Raw genomic sequence first — 19,232 nt, forward strand, 5'->3', positions numbered from 1 at the left:
AAATGAAAAAGATTTGATTTTTGAAAAAGTTTTGAAAAGATAGGATTTTTAAATTAAAAATTTGACTTGATTGATAAGAAACAACTAGAATTTTAAAAATTTTGACTAAATGAAACCAAATTTTCGAAAATTATGAGCAAAATAAGGAAAAGATATTTTTTTTATTTTTGATTTTTAATGAGAGAGAAAAACATAAAAATGATGCAAAACATGAGAATTCAAGATCAAAACACATGATGCATGCAAGAACACTTTGAATGTCAAGATGAACACCAAGAACTTATTTTTGAAAATTTTTAAGAAAAGAGAAACATGCAAGACACCAAACTTAGAAATTTTCAAACTTTAGACACTAACAAATTGAAAATGCATATGAAAAACAAGAAAAGACACAAAACAAGAAAATGCAAAGATCAAACAAAGAAGATCATCAAGAACAACTTGAAGATTATGAAGAACAGTTTCATGCAGGTGTTCTTCGAAAATTTTAAAGAAAAATTAAAAAGATGCAATTGACATCAAACTTAAAAATTGACACTAGACTCAAACAAGAAACATCAAATTTTTGGTTTTTATGATTTTATTAAATTGTTTTGGTATTTTTCAAAAATTATTTTGAAAAAGAAAGTAAAGAAATTCAAAATTTTTAATAAGGATTCCAGGAATCATGCAATGCTAGTCTAAAGCTCCGGTCTAGGAATTAGACATGGCTTACTAGCCAGCCAAGCTTTCAGTGAAAGCTTCGGTCCAAAATACTAGACATGGCCAATGGCCAGCCAAGCTTCAGCAGAACATTACATACAACAGCTAAATTGTTGAGAAAGACAAAGAAGCTCTTCTAAAGATAAGTGAAACCTAGGTCTAAAGGATTAGACATGGCTTAACAGCCATCCAGGATTCAACATATCTCATGAAACTCTAGAATTCATTCTTAAAAATTCTGTAGAACATAGAATAATTTAATTTTTTATTTATATTTTTTTTTGAAAATTTTTCGAAAATAAAAATAATAAAAACAAAAAGCTTAAAATTAAAATAAAATTACCTAATCTGAGCAACAAGATGAACCGTCAGTTGTCCAAACTCGAACAATCCTCGGCAACGGTGCCAAAAACTTGGTCATTCAATCATTCATACTCCTTTCCACGGCAAGCTTTATGTTGGGGGATCACCGTTGTCAATGGCTACCATCCGTTCTCTCAGTGAAAATGGTCCAAATGCGCTGTCACTGTACGGCTAATCATCTGTCGGTTCTTGATCATGTTGGAATAGGATCCATTGATCCTTTTGCGTCTGTCAGTACGTCCAACACTCGCGAGTTTGAAGCTCGTCACAGTCATCCCTTCCCAGATCCTACTCGGAATACCACAGACAAGGTTTAGACTTTCTGGATCTCAAGAATGGCCGCCAATAATTCTAGCCTATACCACAAAGACTCCGATCTTTCGGAATGGAGGCTAAGAGATACATACTCAAGCTATTACAGATGGAACGGAAGTGGTTGTCAGGCACGTGTTCATAGGTGAGAATGATGATGAGTGTCACGGATCATCACATTCATCAGGTTGAAGTGCGAGTGAATATATTAGAATAAGAATAAGCTTGAATTGAATAGAAAAACAATAATACTTTACATTAATTCATGATGAACAGCAGAGCTCCACACCTTAATCTATGGAGTGTAGAAACTCCACCGTTGAAAATACATAAGTGATAATGGTGTTCATTGGCTTCGGCCCCAGAGGGGGAACCAGAATGACCAAGACCTAGGGTCTAAGGAATAAACGTCCAAAGATATAAAATAAATCCCTAAAAGTAGTTTTTATACTAAACTAGTAACCTAGGGTTTACAGAAATGAGTAAATGATGCAGAAATCTGCTTCCAGGCCCACTTGGTGTGTGCTTGGGCTTAGCATTGAAGCTTTCACATGTAGAGGCTTTTCTTGGAGTTAAACGCCAGCTTTGGTGCCAGTTTGGGCATTTAACTCCAGCTTGTAATTCAGTTCTGGCGTTTAACGCCAGAATAGGGCAGAAAGTTGGCGTTTAAACGCCAGTTTGCGTCATCAAAACTCGGGGAAAGTATGAACTATTATATATTGCTGGAAAGCCCAGGATGTCTACTTTTCAACGCAATTGAGAGTGCGCTAATTGGGCCTCTGTAGCTCTAGAATCCAATAGCATCTGCAGTCCTTTTTCAGCCTCTGAATTAGATTTTTGCTCAGGTCCCCCAATTTCATCCAGAAAATACCTGAAATCACAAAAAAAATACACAAACTCATAGTAAAGTCCAGAAATGTGATTTTTATTTAGAAACTAATAAAAATATACTAAAAAGTAGCTAAATGATACTAAAAACTACCTAAAAACAATGCCAAAAAGTGTATAAATTATCCACTCATCAGGTGGCAAAAACATGCAATTCAAAAGATATAGAGTGCTTTGAATGCAACGTCATACACTTGGTATTCAAAAAGGTTAAGCATGAAAAATTCAAAACCAAGTAACAACAAGTAACCTCACAATGAATTCAACAATGACAATTAGCAACAATGATGTTAAAATAACATCTTATCAGTAATCAGCAGCAATAAACAGCAAAAAATATTAATAATTCAACATTTATAATGAAAAATAGAAAAAAAATGTAAGTCAAACTAACTAAACAACTAACTAACTAAAAAAATGGTGATAAATGGTGTTTGGTAGTGTTGGATGATGGTTGAAGGAGGGAAAGAAAAGAAGAGAAGAGAGAAGAAGGAAAGAAATGGAAAGAGAAGAAAAGAAGGTGGGTGAAACAGGACAACCCACGCGTACGCGTGGAGTGACGCGTGCGCGTGGTGAGGTGAAAGGGGATCGATGCGTACGCGTGGGTCACACATACGTGTGATGGACAAATCAGAGAGGCGACGCGTATGCGTGGGTGACACGTACGCGAGGGAGGACTTTGTGCTAGAGGCACAATTCCAGCCCACAACTCGCACAACTCTTTGGAATTTGTATGGGAGGTTAAAAGTTTGGATGAGGCGTACGCGTGGATGGTCGAAATTCTTGGTGTCACGCTTACGCGTGGGTGACGTATACGCGTGGCATGGTGCTCTATTTTTCAAAATTTTTCCAAGTTCTTGCACCAAACCAAGCATTCCAAACCTCCAACCAGCTACCAAAACACCATAAAACCTTATTTAACCTAATAGACTCCCAAATAAACTCAACTAACTAAACAAAACATGAAATTAAACTAATTTTTACCAATATTTACAAAAAGGAAAAGGAAAAGATATTACCATGGTGGGGTGTCTCCCACCTAGCACTTTTGTTTATTGTCCTTAAGTTGGACTTATGGGGAGCTCCTAATCAAGGTGGCTTGTGCTTGAATCCATCCTTAAACATCCACCAATGCTTGGATCTCCAATAAGCTCCATCATTCAAAGTTAATAGCTCTAAGCTTTGATGGAGTTCTTCACAAACCATGAGCTCCCAAAGTTGATCCTCCTCTAGTAATCCGGGATCCCACACTTTGTTTTAACACTCGTCTTTAAGTTGGTCATGTTGATCCCCTCCGGGTGGTAGAGAAGCCAAATTCTCATGAAGGAACCAAACTACCCTCCTAGACCCATCTATTTGAGAACTACACCAATCCATGCTCCTCAATCTTGAGCTTCCAACCATCATGAGCCTAGATTTATAATGCCAACCACTAAACATCCTCCTCTTACGCTTAATTCCACAAAGCGCCCTAAGTTGGCCATCCGTTTCAAGCAAACCAAATTCAAGTGGGATAATAAAGCTAAGAGTTAGAAGTTTTACCCACTCAAATGAAGGATTAGATGGCAACTTAGGTGGAGGAGTTCCCAATGATCTTGACAAAGTACGTTCCACTCTCATCCATCCTCTTTTAGAGGCTTTCACTACTTGGCAAGGTTCTTCAAGCTCTACCTCTTGCCAAGCTTCCCGATGTTCAAGTTCTTCCTCACCAAATTCTTCTATCTCTTCCCCATCACTCAAGTCATAGATAGGAGGTTTAGTGAAGTCTACCTCATTATCAATCCCAAGCCCAATGGGGAAGGATTCTTCAAACTCAAAAGGATCATATGTTGATACGGAATCATCATAGATAGGGGAACTTGGTGCTTGCCCCACTTATTCTAATTCTTCAATCACATTGTGCCTTACACCAATTTCAAACTCCATAGAAGAAGGCTCTTTAACTTGAGATTCCTCCTTGTACTCAACATCTCCTAAATCTTCAACCACTACTTCCTCTTGTCCAATAATCTCTACCTCCTCCTCTTATTGCACTTTTTACTTCAACTCTTCCTCTTCACATTGAAGCTTCAAGTCCATTCCCTCACTATGCTCCTCAGTTGCTTCTCCACATTCAACAATGGAATTTCCTTGATCACGTAAGCTTAGGTAAGACGAGACCATGTTGCTAACGACTTCCACCACGGTAGCAATCTTGGCTTCTATCTCCTTGAATTCCTTCTCTGTCTCCTCTTGTTGTCTTAGGATACAAGATCTAAGATCTCTTTGTTCTAGCATGAGGGCATGGAGACCTTCATCTATTGGAGGTGGTGGAAGAGAGGGTTCATTATTTGAGGAAAAGGTATTATAATTGGAAGGTGGTTCATATTGGTGGAAATCTTGAGGTGGTGTATATAGAATTTGTGGTTTATGGGGGTATTGGTGTTGGCATGGTGGTGGCTCTAGATATGGTTCATATGGTGGTTGGTATAGTGGATATGGGTTAGGATCATATGGAGGTGAATGGTGGTATGAGGCTTGTGAGTGAGGTTGACAATAATATTGAGAGTTTGGTTAATAATTATATACATTGTGGGGTGGATTGTAGCCATGAGAGATTGGAGGAGGTTGTTGCCATGAAGGTTGACCATAAACATGTGGCTCCTCCCTAAATTGGTATCCATTCCCACAATGTGGTTCCTGATTGAAGCTTTCATTCCCTACAACATAATTGTAGCCAAACTCATAGCCAAAAGGATGAGAATTCATAGTAAAAGAGAAAACAAAAACAAAAGCTAACAAGAAACAAAGAAAACAAAGACCTACAACTAGCAACACTAACAAAGAAGCACAAGGCAAACATATTCACAATATTCACATATATACATTAGCCAATAACATAACACCATTGCAATTCCCCGGCAATGGTGCCAAAAATTTGATAGAAAAATTATTATCGGTTTAGAATTTCTCTTAATGGAAAAGGAAGTTCTTCATTGTAAGCATAGTTCTAAACCAGCAAATAATTCTCAATCAAATTTTAAAAGAGTAGTTGGTTGTCACAAGTACAAACCCCAATAAAAATTAACTGAAGTATTTAAACCTCGGGTCGTCTCACAAGGAATTGCAATGAAGTGATCAATTATTGGCTATGAAGGAACAAGGGGTTTGATTTATAAAAGGGACAAGAAAGTAAATGGCAAGAAAATAAACGAAACAACTAAAGAAAGCAATTTATAAAAGAGAGACATTCATGGCAAGGATTGAGAATATAGGTTTCTTATCCTAGTCACTAATAACAATAATTAATAAGAATTTATCCTATTCCGTCATCTCCAACAATGGAAGAAGGTATAATGTTATCTTCACATTGGGAGAAACTCAAATAAGACTAGCTAATCTCAATCCAAAAGTCCTAATAAACTCACTAATTGAATTAGCAAGAGATTAGAGTCAATGGAAACAATACTAGCTAACAACTCTAGATCACCAACATAGGTTGGGTCTTAATGACTCGAGATTTCGTAATTCCTCTTTCCAAACCAAGAATGCTCAAAAATCTATTCTAACATCCTACCAAGCATTTTGTCAAATACTTGGAAGGCATAAAAGGAAAGCATAATAAATTGCAAGAAAGAATAAAATCTAACAAGTACCAATTGCAAGGGATTAACAACAACAAAGCAATTAAACAATAAAAGAATCAAACATGAATTGCATTGAAGGAAAATAAAAGAAACAATAGTACATCAAAAACAAAGTAAACAAATACAAGGAGTAGAATACTAAGCTAGGAAAATAAGGGTAAAGGAACAAGAAATTAAAAAGGAAAAGTAGATCAAGACATGAATTAAACCTAGATCTAAGATACAATTTAACCTAAGAACCCTAATTCTAGAGAGAAGAGGGAGCTTTTCTCTTTAGAAACTAAACTACATGATGCTATCCTGAAACTAATTGCTCCCCCCCTTTGGCCAAGCTTGAATTCTGCATGAAATAGTTCAGAAATGAGTTGGATCTGGGCCTGAATGGCTTCAGAAATCGCCGCCAACGATTTCACTTTAAGTGAGTCACGTGACCAACATCATGCGTGCACGTGGACGACGCGTTCGCATCGCTTGACGATTCTCTGGTCACGCGTGCACGTGGATGACACGTGCGGGTGGCTGGCAAATCTCCTTCTCATGTGTGCACGTGGGTGACACGTGCGTGTGGCATTGAACCCTCCAAATGCTCATTTCTTCATGAATTCTCCACTTTGCATGCTTTTCTCTTCACTTCTTGCATCCAATACTTGCCTTATAAATCTGAAATCACTCAACAAACATATCAAGGTATTGAATGGAATTAAGGTGAATTAAATCTAGCTATTTTAAGGCCTAAAAAGCATGTTTTCACACTTAAGCACAAATTTAGGGAGTGTTACAAAACCATGCTATTTCATTGAATAAATATGAGATAAGTTGATAAAATCTCCCAAATTAAGCACAAATTTAGGGAGAGTTACAAAACCATGCTATTTATCAATGGTTGAAATTCGTATGAAACAGTAAATAAGAAAGTAAATAAAGCAATTAAAAGGTTGGTGTAAAAGCAATAAGAGGAAATAGTTAAGGCTTCGGAGATGTTTACTTTTCCGGATTAAGTTTTCTTACCAACTACTTTAATCATGCCAGATTCATTCCATGGCAAACTGTAAATGACTAAACCCTAATGTCTTAGTGATTTAGTCTCCTCTATCCTTTATTAACCGCCACTGTCGTGGTCACTTAATTTTGATTAAATGGTTAAGTTCAAAATAAGTTTATGGCCATAAAAACCCTAATTACCCAGAGCTAACAGGATTATATGTCACATATCCCAATTAGTTCATGTAATTAGCAATTTAGGAGGAATTTGTTTTCAATTTGTTGTTCAAACGAGATAACTCTGTCAGGATTCACAAGAACACATGTAGAATAAGGGTCATACTTTCATTCCACCCAGATTCATAAAATTAAGAGCAAAAAAAATCCTTGAAACTTAATCAATACATTAATTAAAATAAAAAAGCAATAGTCTTAATCCATAGAAATAAACAGAGCTCCTAACTTTAACCGAAGAGATTTAGTTACTCTTGACTTACAAAGAAAACAAGGGTTCTGAAAAGTGTGAAAGTGCAGAAGAGAGAAGATCCAAGATACAAGAGATCTTTTCCCTTTTATTCTAACCTAGTTTTATTTGATACTAAAATAAAATAATAAATTCTAAACCTAAAAGGTTTTGTTTCTAAATAAAAATAACTAAAATAAGATAAAAGATAACAATTAAAAGCTACATCTCACTAAAGATGCTCCCTTCGATGAGTTCGACCCGTATTCTGGCGTTTAGTGCCGACAAGGGGAAGCTCTAGCATTTTTTTGGTGTTTAGCACTGGCAATGGGAAGTTCTGGCATTTTTTAGTCCTTTTTGGGTGCTAAATGCCAGGCTCGGCGTTTATCGCCAGAATTGGCAGTGATTCCAGATGTAAAGTATAGACTATTATATATCGTTTGGAAAGCTCTGGAAGTTAGCTTTCCAATGCGTGTCAATTGGACCTCTGTAGCCCAAGTTATGCTCGTTGGAATGCAGGGAGGTCAAGGTTGACAACATCTACTTTCTTCCTTTGTTTTTGCACAAAACTCTGCCAAATTCGCCTGAATTTCACCTGAAATAATAAAAATACCAAAAAAACTCAAAGTAGCATCGAATGAGAATTTTTTCACTAAAATATAATAAAAGTTAATAATTTCTAACTGGGGAACTCCTCGAGTTCTAATTTTTCTTTCTATTTCTCCCAGACAGTGGTGCTTGATGGTCACGGAATACCATCGGTAAGGAATTTCACAAGATTTTCGCGTTGTAAGTATAGCCCTCAACCGACAAATAATCCGCGAATCAAATTTCGAAGGAATTGGTTGTCACAAGTTCAATTCCAATAAAAGTAACCAAAGTATTCAAACCTCGGGTCGTCTCACAAGGAATGGGCAAACATGTGCATCAACATTGGTTAGATTTCCGGGGTTGCAAGTCATGAGCAAAAAATTTAACTAAGAATCCTAACAAGCATGTAACCTTGAAGTGCAAGAAACTAATTCAAATAACTAAGGCAAGATGTGAGCAATTCCAAACTAATAAGATAACATCCAATATAATTCTACTCTAAGACTAACCAAATAACTATAACTAAGACAAAGCAATTAAGATTTTTGGGTTTTCAAATATGAATGATAAAAGAAACTCTTGGCTAGACATGAAAATTGGGGTCACTATCCTTGTCTAATAACCATATCTTGACAATTATGAGGAACCAAACTCATTATGTTTACTTCTATACTTGAAGTATATTAAATGGTTTAGTCAACATCAACCCATAAGGTCCAACCTAGCTACTAATTGACTTAGTAGTAGGCTAGTGTCAATGGTTATCAAATTGACCACTAAGGGTTCCCAAATCATCAAATCTATTAGACCCAATGACTCAAGTTTATCCAATTCCCTTAGCCTAGGCCAAGAGTAAAGAGAACTACTCCATAATCAAGGGAAACATTTCATCAAACACATGATAAGCATTACTAAAAGACATATTCAAATTGCAATTAAATTGAAATTAACAAGTACCCACTAATAATTATCAATATAAAATCACTCAAATAACACAATTAATCATGAAAATCATCAATGTAACATTAGCAATTCAAGATTCACAAGATTCATGAAATGGGTATAAAATTACAATTGACAAGAAAACATAAATCTAACACAAGATCTAAACAAAATTATTGATGCCAGGGCATCTTGGCCAGTTTCACTGACCTTTTCTTTACTATTTTTAGGTTAGTTTCATGCATTTCTTTAGGAAATAAGCTAGTTTTGGACAAATATTCACTTATGCCTTGACTCAAGCATACATTGTGCATTTTACATGATTTCATGAGGATTTTGCATAAGTTTAGTGACAAATATTATGTTGCATTACTCACGACTTGGACTAGAGTTGTGATGCACTTTGTTGGTTGATTTCAGGACCAAAAAGAAGCAAGAAAAGGGGAGGTAACTTGCAAAGATTAATGAGAAAAGTGATTGCCAATAACACTCTCAAAAAGCCATCAATGCCCACGTTAGAGAGTCACGTTAACCAAGTTAACGTGAACTCTAACGTGGAGAAAAGAAGTTGGGCCAACGTTAGTGACACTCAACATTGTCACTAACGTTGGCAATTACTCATAAGTGGCCACGTTAGGTTAACGTGGCCTCTAACGTTAAGGGGGAGGGAGAGAAGCCAACGTTAGTGACACTCAACATTGTCACTAACATTGGCCTATGGTGCTAAGTACCACGTTAACTCCCACGTTAACTTGGTTAACGTAGGAACTAACGTAGAGGATGAAGAGTTGTCGACAACGTTAGAGACACTCAACATTGTCACTAACGTTGAAGCAACCACACAACCTCCAAGAGTCACGTTAACTTCCACGTTAACTTGGTTAACGTGGAAGCTAACGATGAGAAATGAAGGATGAGCCAATGTTAGTGACACTCAACATTGTCACTAACGTTGGGATGGCTAAAAGATGGCCACGTTAGAAGCCACGTTAACCTAGTTAACGTGGACTCTAACGTGAGACCTAGGGGCACATTGGAACGTTAGTGACAATGTTGAAAGTCACTAAGGTTCTCGAAGGTTGACAAAGCAACGTTAAAAGCCACGTTAACCTAGTTAACGTGGGTTTTAACGTGAGGCAAAAGGGGTGCATTAGAACGTTAGTGACAATGTTAAGTGTCACTAATGTTCCCGAATTTGGACTTTCACTAAATGATTAACACTCATACGCCCTGAGCTTAAGTCTCTGCCCACTCCGCACTTTCTCTCTGCAAGTAAAGCCAAGCCCAAATAAAGAAAGGAACTGCTTCAAACTCAAGATCCAAAGGCCCAAGACTTGAAGAGTGAACTAGAAGCTGAGAAGAGTAGTATATATAGGAGTAGCTTTGAATTGTAAAGGAGTTCTGGAGGCTGAAGAACCACTCTCTGTATTTACTTTCTTTGCAATTTCTAGTTTTATGATTTATTCTCCATCTTTGTTTCCATTTTCAAGAGCTATGAACAACTAAACCCCTTTCATTGGGTTAGGGAGCTCTGTTGTAATTTGATGGATCAATACTAATTTTCATTGTTCTTCTTCTATCTTTCCTCTTGATTTTACTTGAAAGCTTTCGATCTTCATCCAATTGAGTAGTTATCTTGGAAGAGAAGCTATTCAAACTTGGATCTCTTTTGAACCTTGGAAGAGGAATGAAGAGATCAAGCTAGAAATGCTTTCTCATGCTGGACCAAATTGGGTTTGGATGGGTATGTGACTGTAACCCTCTCAATACTTGGTTTGGGAAATGCATGTGGTATAATCAGTGACCACACTTCATCTCTTCTCATGAGCAATTGACCAAGAAATTGGCTATTGATCAAGATTTGAGAGATTGAATTGCAAGGAATTGCAATTCAATCACTTAAGATTTCCAAGGAGATCAATGAGTGCATTGATTGAGGAAGAGATGAAAATGAACTTGATCCGGAGAATTGCAACATCTCCTGAGCCCAATGAACTCCCCATCTCTAATCTTACCCATTCTCTTTAATTTCTGCGATTTACTTTTATGAGCAAATCCCCCATTCCCATTTATAATTCTGCAATTTATTTTCAGTCATTTACTTCCAGTCCTTTAATTCTAGCATTTACTTTTCTGTTATTTACATTCCCGCCATTTTATTTTCTGCAACTCTCAACCCAATTTCTGGATTCGCTCAACTAGAACATTCTTCTAATTAAAGTTGCTTGATCAATCAATCCCTGTGGGATTCGACCTCACTCTATTGTGAGTTTTTACTTGACGACAACTTCGGTACACTTGCCGAAGGAAGATTTGTTGAGAGACAAGTTTTCCCCGCATCAAGTTTATGGCGCCATTGCCGGGGATTGATTGTGCATCAACAATGATTAGATTGGAAGATCACTAGATTGAGCATTTTATTTTGTGAATTTCATTTTTCTGTTTGAGTGATTTACTTTTAGTTTTAGTTAAACTTCTTCCCTTCTCCCTCTACCCGTTTGTTTTTCTTTGTTATTTTCAATTCTGTTTGCTAACCCACTAACTGTTTGATATATTGCATCACCCACAACTAACAATAACTCTGACACAAATACTGTTTGCACCTATCTTCTTTGCTTGTACTTGTTGGTTGTATGACAAGGAGAAGAAGCAGGGATTCAACTTCCTTTGATTCTGAACCAGAGAGAACCTTCCTTAGACTAAGGAGGGAAGCAAAAGAAAAATGAGTAGTTGGTGCTGAAGAAGAAGAGGAACAATTTGAGGAATACTTTGAACCAAACATGGAAGAAAACATAGAAAATCATCATGAAGAAGAGACTCACAACCATGGCAGAGGAGGTGGAGCAAATCATGCTGGGGAGGATAGAAGAGTTTTGGGCTCTTACATTAATCCAAACCCAGGCAATTGTGGAAGTAGCATCCAAAAGCCAACAATCCATGCCAACAACTTTGAACTTAAACCACAGCTCATCACCATTGTTCAGAACAACTGTTCGTTTGGAGGAGGTGTTCAAGAAGATCCCAACCAACATTTGACCACCTTCCTGAGAATATGTGACACAGTGAAATCTAATGGTGTTCATCCTGACGCCTATAGATTGCTCTTATTTCCCTAATCACTCAGAGACAAGGCAGCCAAGTGGCTGGAATCCTTTCCAAGGGAAAGCTTGACAACTTGGGAGGATGTGGTGAACAACTTCTTAGCAAGATTCTACCCTCCTCAACGAATCAATAGGCTGAGAGCTGAGGTTCAAACCTTCAGGCAACAGGATGGTAAGACTCTGTATGAAGCATGGGAGAGGTTTAAAGACTTAACAAGGAGGTGTCCACCTGACATGTTCAACGAATGGGTGCAGCTGCACATTTTCTATGAAAGGCTCTCTTATGAGTCAAAGAAGGCAGTAGACCATTCATCTGGAGGGTCCTTGAACAAGAAGAAGACCATTGAGGAAGCCATAGATGTTATTGAAACAGTAGCAGAAAACGACTACTTCTATGCTTCCGAAAGAGGGAACACAAGAGGAGTGATGGAGCTAAACAATGTAGACGCTCTGTTGGCCCAAAACAAGCTCATTACCCAGCAGCTGGCTGACCTCACCAAGAGGATGGAGATGAACCAAGTAGCAGCAATCTCCACTTTATCAACAACACAAGAAGGAGTAAACCAAGAAGCAGAAGGGAGTCAGGAGCAAGCCAACTACATTGGGAATTCACCAAGGAAAAACTATGATCCATACTCCAAGACTTACAACCCTGGATGGAGAAATCACCCGAACTTTGGGTAGGGAAGTGAGCAAGATCAAAACCAAGACCAGAGACGTTACAACTCTAACAACAATGCAGCTCACCAACAATTCACCCAGAGGATATCTCAACACCCCCACAACAACACTTCTCCACATACTTATCAAAACTAAAATAGCACATCTGCTCCGAATCGCTCATCAATTAATGACAAGCTCTCTAAGATTGAAACCTTCATTGAAGGAATATGCAGAGACATTCAAGACAGTAAAGCATTCAGAGAGGAAGTGCAGTCAAACATGCAGAATCAAAATACTGCCATCATAAAACTGGAGACACAAATTAGCTATCTTTTTAAGCAGCTTCCGAACCACAATTTTTGCTATGATACCCATTCAAGCAAAAGGGAGGAGTGTCAAGCTATCACACTTAGGATTGGGAAGGAACTGAAGGAACATCCCCAAAAACCACTAGAAGAAAGCTCAATTGAAAAGGAAGAGGAGCAAGATGGAATGCAACCCCCCACGCCAAGTTTGTAGAAAGAGAAAAAGATACCCCAACTCAACGTCTCAAGAGCTCCATACCCCCAGCTATTGAAGAAAAAGGAAGATGACAACCAGTTCTTGAGATTTTTGGAAATCTTCAAGAAGCTACAAATCAACATACCATTTGCTGAAGCCATAGAACAAATGCCACTTTATGCCAAGTTTTCGAAGGAGCTAATGACTAAGAAGAGAAGCTGGAAGAACAATGAGACTGTGATACTAACTGAAGAGTGCAGTGCTATCATTCAGCATAAACTACCTCAGAAACTGAAGGATCCTGGGAGTTTTCAGATCCCTTGCATTATAGGAGAAATCACAGTAGAAAAGGCTCTTTGTGACTTAGGGGCCAGCATCAATTTGATGTCAGTAGCTATGACGAGAAAGATGAAAATTGAGGAGGCTAAACCAACAAAAATGGCTCTACAACTGGCAGACCGATCGTTCAAATTCCCTCACAGGATAGTGGAGGATTTGCTAGTAAAAGTAGGAGATTTCATATTCCCAGCAGATTTTGTGGTGCTGGACATGCAGGAAGACGCCAAAACCTCCATCATTTTGGGAAGGCCATTCTTGGCTACTGCTGGAGCTGTCGTTGATGTTCAAAAGGGTGACCTCACCCTTAGATTACACAATAAAAAGATGACATTCAATGTGTTCAAGGCCATGAGTTATCCACCGGAACAATTGGGGGAATGCATGAGGTTAGATGCACTTGAGGATGAAGTGCAGGAGAATTTTGAAGAAGATGAACCTGAAGAAAACGAGAGATTGGTGGAGGAAGAATCTGAATCAAGTGAAGAGGTAGCTACAACAGAAACAAATATACCAGATGCACCAAAGGAAGGGAGCGAAAAATCAGAAGCACCCAAACTTGAACTCAAAGCATTACCACCCACTCTCAAATATGCATATCTAGGAGAAAATGAAAACTATCCAGTGATCATAAATTCATTCCTCAGTCAAGATCAAGAGGACGAGCTACTCAAGGTGCTGCGGGAGCATAAGGATGCCATTGGATGGACCCTTGCTGACTTGAAGGGAATCAGTTCAGCCATATGCATGCATAAAATACTGTTGGAAGATGACGCCAAGCCATCCATTCAATCCCAAAGAAGGCTGAACCCAATCATGAAGGAAGTGGTACAGAAAGAGGTTATGAAGCTTTGGCAAAGAGGAGTCATATACCCAATTTCAGACAGCCCTTGGGTTAGCCCCATACATGTTGTACCAAAGAAGGGAGGGATCAATGTGGTTACGAATGAGAAGAACGAGCTCATACCTACAAGGACCGTCACAGGATGGCAGATGTGCATAGACTACAGGAAGCTCAATGAGGCTACACGAAAGGACCATTTTCCCCTTCCATTCATGGATCAGATGTTGGAAAGACTTGCAGGGCACGCTTATTATTGTTTTCTCGACGGTTATTCAGGATACAACTAAATAGTGGTTGATCCAAGAGACCAAGAGAAAACCTCATTTACCTGTCCGTATGGAGTGTTTGCCTATAGGCGCATGCCATTTGGGTTGTGTAATACCCCTGCAACTTTCCAATGCTGCATGCTTTCTATCTTTTCAGATATGATAGAAAAATTCATTGATGTTTTTATGGATGATTTCTCGGTATTCGGAGATTCTTTTCCTAGTTGCCTACATCACCTCGCCTTTGTATTGAAAAGGTGCCAAGAGACCAATTTGGTCTTGAACTGGGAAAAATGCCACTTCATGGTGACAGGGGGAATAGTCCTTGGTCACAAAGTCTCTCGCCAAGGCATTGAGGTTGATAGAGCTAAAGTGGAACTTATTGAAAAATTACCCCCACCCAGTGATGTCAAGGCAATTAGAAGTTTTTTAGGGCATGCTGGTTTTTACAGAAGATTTATTAAAGATTTTTCAAAGATAGCCAAGCCCTTAAGCAATCTCCTTGTGTCTGATACACCATTCATCTTTGATGAAACCTGCATGCTAGCATTTACACATTTGAAAATGAGGTTATCCTCTACTCCTATCATTTCCCCACCTGATTGGAACTTACCATTTGAATTGATGTGCGATGCATCTGATTTTGCAGTTGGGGCAGTGTTAGGACAAAGGAAAGATAACCTAGTTCGTGTGATATACTATGCTAGCAAAGTCCTTAATGTAACTCAAAGAAATTATACCACTACTGAAAAGGAGTTGCTAGCAATAGTTTTTGCATTTGACAAATTTAGATCATACCTCATTGGTGCTAAAGTGATCGTTTTTACAGATCACACAGCACTTAAATATTTGTTTGCCAAGCAAGAATCGAAGCCAAGACTAATAAGGTGGATCTTACTGTTGCAGGAATTTGATATTGAAATCAGAGACAAGAAGGGAGTGGAGAACAAGGTGGCAGATCACTTATCTAGAATCCCTCATGATCAAGGTGGAGAAAATGATACAAGTGTTAACGAGCTCTTCCCTGATGAGCAGTTGATGACAGTTCATAAAGCACCATGGTTCGCAGATATTGCAAATTTCAAGGCAACTGGAGCATTACCCCTAGGGATCAATAAACATCAAAAGAGGAAGCTCATGAATGATGCAAAATACTTTGTCTGGGACGAGCCATATCTTTTCAAGAAATGTTCAGATGGAATTCTTAGAAGATGTGTCTCGGAAGAGGAAGGGAGAGAAGTCCTGTGGAACTGCCACGGTTCATGCTATGGCGGGCACTTTGGAGGGGACAGAACTGCAGCAAAGGTGTTACAAAGCGGATTCTTTTGGCCCACTCTTTTCAAGGATGCCAAAGAGCTAGTAAAAAGTTGCAATGAATGCCAAAGATCTGGAAACCTGCCCAAAAGAAACGCCATGCCACAAAATTTCATCTTGGAACTTGAACTGTTTGATGTGTGGGAATTGATTTCATGGGACCATTCCCAACCTCATATGCAAACAATTACATCCTGGTAGCAGTAGATTATGTTTCCAAGTGGGTAGAGGCTATTGCAACCCCAACTAATGATAACAAGGTAGTCATGAACTTCCTCAGGAAGAATATCTTTAGCCGGTTTGGAGTCCCAAAAGCCCTCATCAGTGATGGAGGGAGCCACTTTTGTAACAAACCACTAGAAGCTCTCCTCTTACGATATGGGGTAAAACACAAAGTAGCCACACCTTACCATCCTCAAACAAGTGGGCAAACTGAGATATCCAATAGAGAGCTGAAGAGGATCCTGGAAAAGACTGTGGGCGCATCTAGAAAGGATTGGTCGAAGAAGTTGGATGATGCTCTGTGGGCATACAGAACAGCATTCAAAACCCCACTTGGAATGTCTCTATATCAATTAGTCTATGGGAAAGCTTGTCATTTACCACTGGAGCTGGAACATAAAGCTCTTTGGGCTATCAAGATACTAAATTTTGACAACATTGCTGCTGGTGCAAAAAGAATCTTGCAGCTGCAAGAGATGGAGGAATTCAGGTCACAAGCCTATGAAAACACTAAGATGTATAAAGAGAAGGCAAAAAGAAAACATGACATGCACTTGGCACCCAGGAGTTTCGAAAAAGGGCAGCAAGTACTCCTTTACAATTCTAAATTAAGGCTGTTCCCAGGGAAACTCAAGTCAAGGTGGTCCGGACCTTTCTTGGTTACAAAAGTGTCACCATATGGCCATATCAAAATCACGGATGAAGGTTCAAAGAGGACTTTTACAGTGAATGGACAAAGACTCAAGCATTATCTGGGCAACATGGGGGAAGACCCCAGAGTAAAGTACCATCTCAAATAATTAAGAACTCGTCGAGCTAGCGACGATAAAAGAGTGCTCTGTTGGGAGGCAACCCAACCTCAGGTAGTTTCAATTTCATCCTTATTTTAATAAAAGTCACAAGTGGTTTCCCCTGTATTGAAAGGAGCTAAGTTTGGTGTTCCACACCAGAACAATCCAAGAGTGATGGTGTAATTCTAAGTTTGGTGTTCCACTAAAGGACATTGGTTAGAATTACACCCCACTCCCAAAAGAACATTGCTACCTCCATCCAACCAAGAGAAACCACTTAGATGTAGTTAGACTATAGGTGATCATTGCTTTGTTGATAACAAGATATGAGGGTCTCTGCATATATGCAATGTTGTGTACTGGGCAAAGAACTAAGTTTGGTGTTCACACACCAAACTGAGTTCAAGAGGCATAAGCATACATATAAGCTAACTATGTCTCAAGTGCTTTGGGAACAAGCAACTTCCAGTGACCTTGTAGGAATCTTATAAGGAAATGGTGCACCTTCACCCAAAGAAGCGAGGCAACAAAAAACTAGGAGGATGACAAAGAGAGAGGGGGACCAGAGATCATCACCCGAAGGTTGTATTGTTACCTGATTCCATTGTACTTAGAATTTTTGAAAGTTGGAGGTCCGAATTGCACTTTTGATTTATAGTTACTTGCAGTTGAACTTTTTTTAAATTCTGTCTTTTAAGTTTCCTTCTGAATAGGTCCATGATTTCTGGTTTAAATGTCACTGCATCATTCCCTTATTTACTTGTAAGCTTGTCCCTTTTTATCAAATGAAGAAGAGAATGTTTATGTTCTTAAAAGACCAGAGTAGGGTTCCTATTGTGGAAGTGCATTCATGAATCTTTGGGGTAGTCATAAGTTAGCTAAGTTGGTTCAACCACAAGGCTAGGAGGACAACTATCTATCCTGAATACTTTGCTTTGGAGACACTCATGAGACTAAGTTAATAACAAGATCCTAATAAGAGAAAAGGGAAAGAATAATGGAAGTGAAAAACAAAAGAAAAAGAGTAAGCAATAAGGCTAGGCATCAAGGGTTTTAATCTTGAGGCAAGTGTCTGTGGTGCTCCTGTGTGAAGGATCTACTTGGATGAATAAGCTCTTAAGGGTGCTTTATCACTTGGTAACTTGGGTTAACTAACCCGGGATTATCAGCTGAAAATCCACTATCAAGAGTAACCCTCACTACAGAGCATTTAGTAACCCAAAGAGGTGCTGGACACCAAGGTCTCAAGAAAAGAAAATAAATAAACTATATGCCTGTGGTGTGTATGTATGGGGGAGAGACTTGAGGGAGTAAGTCCTTAGGGGTGCTTCAACACCTAGCACCTTGAACCAACTGGTTCGGGAGTGTTGGCTGAAAGCTTATCTTAAAGAGTTGCCCCCTTACAGAGCACTTAGCCTAAATAACACAAATAACCCTTGAAATAACAATAAAAGGATCAATGAATAAAAGTCTCATGAGATATAAACAAAGTAAGTGTTTAGAGACATGATAAAGGTCTAAAAGCCAGTAATGGAATGAACCTAAGTTGCTATGCATGAAACCACCATAAAATCAGTAATATGACTTCCACAAGAATGACTCATTCCTCTGGATATTCCATTCATCATTCTCTTGTTCCAGTACTTGCTTAGGGACAAGCAAGCTTTAAGTTTGGTGTTGTGATGCCAGGGCATCTTGGCCAGTTTCACTAACCTTTTCTTTACTGTTTTTAGGTTAGTTTCATGCATTTCTTTAGGAAATAAGCTAGTTTTGGGCAAATATTCACTTATGCCTTGACTCAAGCATACATTGTGCATTTTACATGATTTCATGAGGATTTTGCATAAGTTTAGTGACAAATATTATGTTGCATTACTCACGACTTGGACTAGAGCTTTGATGCACTTTGTTGCTTGATTTCAGGACCAAAAAGAAGCAAGAAAAAGGGAGGTAACTTGCAAAGATTAATGAGAAAAGTGATTGCCAATAACACTCTCAAAAAGCCATCAATGCCCACGTTAGAGAGTCACGTTAACCAAGTTAACGTGAACTCTAACGTGGAGAAAAGAAGTTGAGCCAACGTTAGTGACACTCAACATTGTCACTAGCATTGGCAATTACTCATAAGTGGCCACGTTAGAAGCCACATTAACCTAGTTAACGTGGCCTCTAACGTTAAGGGGGAGGGAGAGAAGCCAACGTTAGTGATACTCAATATTGTCACTAACGTTGGCCTATGGTGCTAAGTACCACGTTAACTCCCATGTTAACTTGGTTAACGTGGGAACTAACGTAGAGGATGAAGAGTTATCGACAACGTTAGAGA

At 38.7% G+C, this 19,232-nt stretch overlaps 1 non-coding gene across 1 annotated transcript; it reads right to left on the reverse strand.

Moving 5' to 3' along the window:
* Window positions 1-12,101: 12,101 nt before the first annotated feature.
* LOC148580751 (small nucleolar RNA R71) lies at window positions 12,102-12,205 on the reverse strand. Its single transcript, XR_015896107.1, has one exon. It is a non-coding gene; the product is annotated as a small nucleolar RNA R71 (small nucleolar RNA).
* Window positions 12,206-19,232: the final 7,027 nt, after the last annotated feature.

Source organism: Arachis ipaensis, chromosome B10 (assembly GCF_059453495.1).
Source record: "Arachis ipaensis isolate K30076 ecotype BB chromosome B10, ASM5945349v1, whole genome shotgun sequence".
In the NCBI taxonomy this organism is placed as follows: Eukaryota; Viridiplantae; Streptophyta; class Magnoliopsida; order Fabales; family Fabaceae; genus Arachis; species Arachis ipaensis.